The following is a 6,000-nucleotide window of genomic DNA, read 5'->3' on the forward strand; positions in this document are numbered from 1 at the left end:
ATTTCTTATCTTTCAACTCTTTATTTTTCATGATAACCTTATCTAATTACTAGAATTTCTTTCTAGAAAATTATGAGCAAGAGGTTGTAGTTGAATTTATCACTTTTTGTTGATCACAGTGATATAGGAAAAATCTTTACTCTTTATGCAAGCATTTTTTCTTTTAGATAATGATATTTTTCTAACAAGAAAAAAAATTCTTTTTTTAGATTTTAATTTTTTATAATTCAAATAAAATGATTATTATCCATTTTGGCCAAGTTTAGTATAATTATGTATTTTCGGGTTATTTTTTTCAAACCCCTACTCCTAATTAATTTGTTTTTGGTTAGTTTAGTAATCAGAAACTATCTATTATATGTACTTCAGTAGTGTTGATTTCACATAGATGTAGTTAGCCTATTGGTTACATGACTTGGTTGATAGCCTCTTAGTCACGGGTTTGAATCGCCTAAGCTTTCATTTTTACAAAAAAATATCTTTGGGTCTATTGTGAAGGCGAACCCGACCCAGTTCGGACACATTATCAAATTCCATACCCATTTGGATCTATAACTCAAATTACATACTCGTTTGACCCAGTTAGGATCCAATATTAAATTACAGATCTGTTTGACCCAGTTAGGATCCAATATCAGATTTCAGACCCGTTTAGATTTATGATTCAAATTATAAACCCGTTTGACCCAGTTAGGATATAATATCAGATTTTAGACCCGTTTGGGCCTTTTGCTCACTAAAAAAAAAATTAGTTTTGTAGATTTTTATGCTGTCAAATTAAAACCATTTGTCCCACTTTGACACTAAACAATTATGCTAATTATTTATTGTCCTTTTGTTAAGATGAATGATGATATTGTTGGATCTCTTAATGCTTATTGGATCACCTGATGTTATGTTTGATCACCTTGTGACATTTAATAGGGTTGATTGTACATGAAGACGACTTCCATCAAGAAATATGATTCATAAACGTGTTATCGTAGCATGGCTATACCCTCGAAATCGATATCACGATATGAAGAGTTTCTCTTGATTATTACTATTATTACAATATCATTGACTAGGCGATGCACTCATCCTGATTGGACATGTTTTGGGTAAAAGTTGTTTTTCATAAATTTTACAGAAGCCGTTCCATGGTAACTCTGTGGTTAGTGAATAATATTTCATGCACAACCACTTAAAATAAATGAATAAATGTGGGGTTTATAAAGGGGAATTGGACGGAGAAATATTTCATGCACAACCACTTAAAATAAATGAATAAATGTGGGGTTTATAAAGGGGAATTGGACGGAGAATATAACGTGTATATAAGCGGGCTCATGAATGAATAAATGTGGGGTTTATAAAGGGGAATTGGACGGAGAATATAACGTGTATATAAGCGGGCTCATGCGCATTCTTGATATCTAGATTTATATATATAAGAACTAAGGGCTAATCCTGACTTGAAGCCGTATTCCCGAGATGGTTTACGGGAACCCGATTTATATACATAAAAATATTCTTCTCTAATTCAAATAACACCTAAAACAATAATAATGTGCTTGTGTGCCTTGTGATAGACCTTGTTTGATATCTACATTTAGCATTTTTGTATATCACATTTAATTTAGGTTTCATGTTTTCTTTATACCTACCACATACACTTACACGCGCACGATTCCTTCATTTTACATGCTTGTTGGGAGTTTTCTGACTCCCGTGGGGTTTGCGCACCCCAGACTCGGGAACTATTCTTTCTTCATAGGATCGATAATATTTTGAGGAGCAAATCTAACGGCAGTGATCACCTTTTAGTCCATCAGTTCTTTAATTCAGTTGGTTTAACTAGTTATTTGGTTTAGACTTTTTCTTGAATCATTTGTGACTTTTTTTCTAGACTATGATGTAAATTTTTTTTATTACCCTTTCCCTTTGTGGATAGTTGTGAAATCGTAGTTGGACTCCATCCTTTTGTAGATTTCTTCATATATATATATATATATATATATATTTGCATGTTTTATGGTGTAGTTTTGGCTTTATATCTATATACAGGATGATCTAGAGGCGTGAATATGGACGAATGGTTTCATTGTCGGCCGAGTCACGTTCCAAGTTATTACAATTTAGATTCGGCGTGTGACAAGGTTTTCATTGGTATCAGAGCTAGGTTTAGTAATTGCTGTCTTGTCCTGTATACAAGTAAAAAACTAAGATTGGGCCAAAAATAGAGCATGTATATAATGAGTTCTTTCCTTTCTCGAAATATATCCTTGTTTGTGGAAAAATTTGCAGTAAAAGAAATGAAAAAAAATTGATTTGTATTCCTTTAATCTCAGTTACAATTGGATTTCAAAATTTGCAGTAAAAGAAATGAAAAAAAATTGATTTGTATTCCTTTAATCTCAGTTACAATTGGATTTCCTGATTACAAAAGAGAGGAGAATGAATTTGATTCTCCCCTTTGTTTAAAACTGGGTTCTTCAAGGTAGCGATGGAGTGTCTCCTTCGAATGCTTGCGTCGAATTCGCTCACCGTTGACGATCCGACCGTCCTATCTCACGAGAACGATTGACTTGTGTGACAAGTCTGGATTAGAACTCTTAGCGAATTTTAAGAACTCAGAATGAGTTGGAAACTCTGAAAAGAGTTGTTGAAAACTGAATAATTGACTAGTGTAATTAACTTGCGTTGCAAGTTTAATTAAGAACTCTTAACGAGTTTAAGAACTCAGAGTGAGTTGAAACTCTGTAACAGAGTTGTTAGAACCGAAAATTCGGTTAATAGCCAAGTAGATCTTCTGTTGGTGAAGAATTCTCTAAGATTTGATTAACTAACTACCGAGCAATTCGTTGATCTTCAGGAAAATCGCCTTCTCCACCCAAGAATACAACCTTATGCGGTTTCGATCTCCAAATCTTCCACCTCGTGCGGTTTAGCTGCCAAAACTGATCAACCCTTTACTCAGTTGAGTAATGCAGTTATTTATAGGGGGATAAGGGGTGTAACCAACCCCTAAGTCTGCTCCTAAGTGGGCGAAAATCCCTCAGAACGTGGGATAAATGGTTTTGAGGCCGTTCAGCTTGTGTTTGAATAAGTCAAACACCTAAGTTGGCGTTCTGGGCCTTAACTCTGCGCCTAGGACTTGAGACGTAGTGTTAAATCTCTGCTAGAGATTGGAAACGCACAGGGCACATGCATTCTGGAAATTGGAGACGCACAGGCCATTTGTGTGCTGAATCTCAACTCTATGTCTTGAGTTTGAGACGCATGATTGAGTGTTTGCTGATGAACGTACAGGCCATGTGCGTTTTGAGTTTTAACTCTGTGTCGCAGAGTTGAATGTCTGCTGAAGAACGCACAGGCCATGTGCGTTTTGAGTTTAAGAAACGCAGAGGTGGACTCTGCATTTGGGAGAGGCAAAGGCTAATGCTCATTGATCTTTGCTTATTATAGGGTGTGAAAGTCGTCAAATTGTAACTCTCACAGTTGGTTATGAAGGCTACTGAATAGAGTTTTCATCAGCTGTCGGAAGTATTGTTGATTTGTAACTCTTCTCGATCTATGTAAAAAGTCCTCTGTTTGTAGCTTTCGTTTGTTGATATAAAAGCCATCTGATTGTAACTTTCGTTGTTGAAGCTTGATGGGGATCAGCTATTTATTGTGATTTTTAGACAGCCTACAGAACCCCCTCCAAAGTTTTTGAAAGTTCGTGGTTGACTGGGACAAATTTCCGGAATACTTTGGATCCCAAAATTTAGTGGATTGATTGTTCACTCCGTCTGATTTGAAGACGTCACGAACCTGGTTGTTGTAATGTTAAAATTATGTTACCCCAAACCAAACAACGTAACTTTTGAGTCTTGATGATAATGAACTTAGTCAAACAAACTAAATCCTAAGTCATCGTCAGACTCATCGACAGGTTCGTCCTTCTTCTCTTCTTCCTTAGAGGCAGGAACAACAGCATTCTCAGCAGATGGAACAGAGATAACAGCAACAGCAAACTTGCTCGGATCCTTTAGATACTCGTTCACCCTTTCAGCCTGTGGAAAGGTGTATTCAATGTCAACAGCAACAGCAAGGATGTTCTTGTAGGCATTGACGAACATGTGAGGCGCGGCTGCAAGAGCTGGGTAAGAGAGAGCGAAGGACAGCGAAGCAACCATAAAAACACTAGCTGCAAACTTGTCAACGAGGTCATCCTCCATGAGGTTGAACACCTCTGGGCTTAAGACAGATCCATTGTTATAGACAGAGAGAATCGCAAGCCCACATGAGAGGGGCTTTATCCTAAATTTAGTCAGGAGGACAGCCTCTGAGGAATCTACTTTATTTCCTTTCTTGATCAGCTTAACTTACTCTTTGTTGGGATGTTAAGCCATTTAGAAGAATGAGTTGCGCGTCAGATCGTGTCTTCATTTAATCTTCGTTGGGATGTTAAGCCATTTAGAAGAATGAGTTATGCGCAGCTCCTGGCTTCATTACTCTCTGTGGTAATGTTAAGCCACTTAGAGGAATGAATTGCGCATTGGATCGAGCCAGATGATTTCAACGTTGCTGATTGTAATCTGTCTGTACCCATCCAATAGACTCCCCAGCGGAGTCGTCTGTTTCTTCTCGGCTTTGGTCACCTTGCTAGCTGACATCAATCTTTCTCTATTTATTTGAAGCTATGTCTTGGCTTTAAGCATTGAGAAATTCATTTGGCTGCGTTAAAACGCACAGGTGGATTGCCAAAGAATTGAAACACAGAGTTGAACTCTGCATTCAGAAGCTCAACCAACGCAGACGCACAGGCCGCGTTTGGCGGGATTCTGGGCCTAGAATCTCGCCCTGATTCGACAGCTCATGTCTGTCTATAAATAGACCGCTGAGGTCAAATCAAAAGTCATTCGACTTTTCATCTGTTCTTTCTCGAAAGATTTTAACGAAGACTCTTCGTTTTGAACTCCGACGAACCCTGTTCATCCTCTTCGACCATCATCCTCTATGGGCCCGAGAAAGAAGACTGTCTCCCGTCAAAGGTCGGCCGCTATCACTGCTCCGAGTTCTCGGTCAACCTCGGCTGTCGGCGGTGATGAAACTCAGGCTGGTGCGTCGTTGACACATGCTTCTCTCATCGGTGGTAAGTATCGACCTTCATGGCCACAAAACTTGCTTCGACGAGTTCTCTGAAAACCCTAGATGGGTTCTTGTGAACGAGGAAGATGACTCATTTTGATATTGTAACGCAGAGTTGGGACTTTGCGTTTTGAATTTGAAATGTTGGGATCTGACATATGCGTTAATAAGTTTTGACACATGGTCTGGGCTGTGCGTTAGAAAGTTTAACACAGAGTTCGACCTCTGTGTTGATAAACTTTAACGCCAGATCTGAACTGTGCGTTTGAAAACTTAACGCAGAGTTCGACCTTTGCGTTGATAACATTCAACGCCAGGTTTGAGCTGTGCGTTGGAAAACTTAACGCAGAGTTCGACCTCTGCGTTGATAACATTCAATGCCAGGTTTGAGCTGTGCGTTGGAAAACTTAACGCAGAGTTCGACCTCTGCGTTGATAACATTCAACGCCAGGTTTGAGCTATGCGTTCGAAAGCTTAACGCAGAGTTCGACCTTTGCGTTGATAAAATTCAACGCCAGGTTTGAACTGTGCGTTCGAAAGCTCTCACTCCTCTAGGGATTTTGACTAAGGTTCCCGTGCGTTCGAAAGCTCTCACTCCTCTAGGGATTTTGACTAAGGTTCCCTTTGTTTTATTTCCTCGTTGACTAATTGAGTACTAATTGAGTACTTCTAGGGATTTTGACTAAGGTTCCCTTTGTTTTATTTCCTCGTTGACTAATTGAGTACTAATTGAGTACTTTTCTCTTTTGTAGTGCCTTACTCCCGTGAACCTCTTACTCTTCGTCACCATTTCGGGCGCGAGGGTGGCGTGGATTTAAATATACAATTCAATCTGCGTCAAGAACTCCCAATATTCCAAGATACCGACAAGGATCGTGTCACTCT

General features: G+C 38.8%; 1 pseudogene; it reads right to left on the minus strand.

Moving 5' to 3' along the window:
• LOC109826665 lies at positions 3,870–4,202 on the minus strand (annotated as a pseudogene).

Source organism: Asparagus officinalis, chromosome 10 (genome assembly GCF_001876935.1).
Source record: "Asparagus officinalis chromosome 10, Aspof.V1, whole genome shotgun sequence".
NCBI classification, from domain to species: Eukaryota; Viridiplantae; Streptophyta; class Magnoliopsida; order Asparagales; family Asparagaceae; genus Asparagus; species Asparagus officinalis.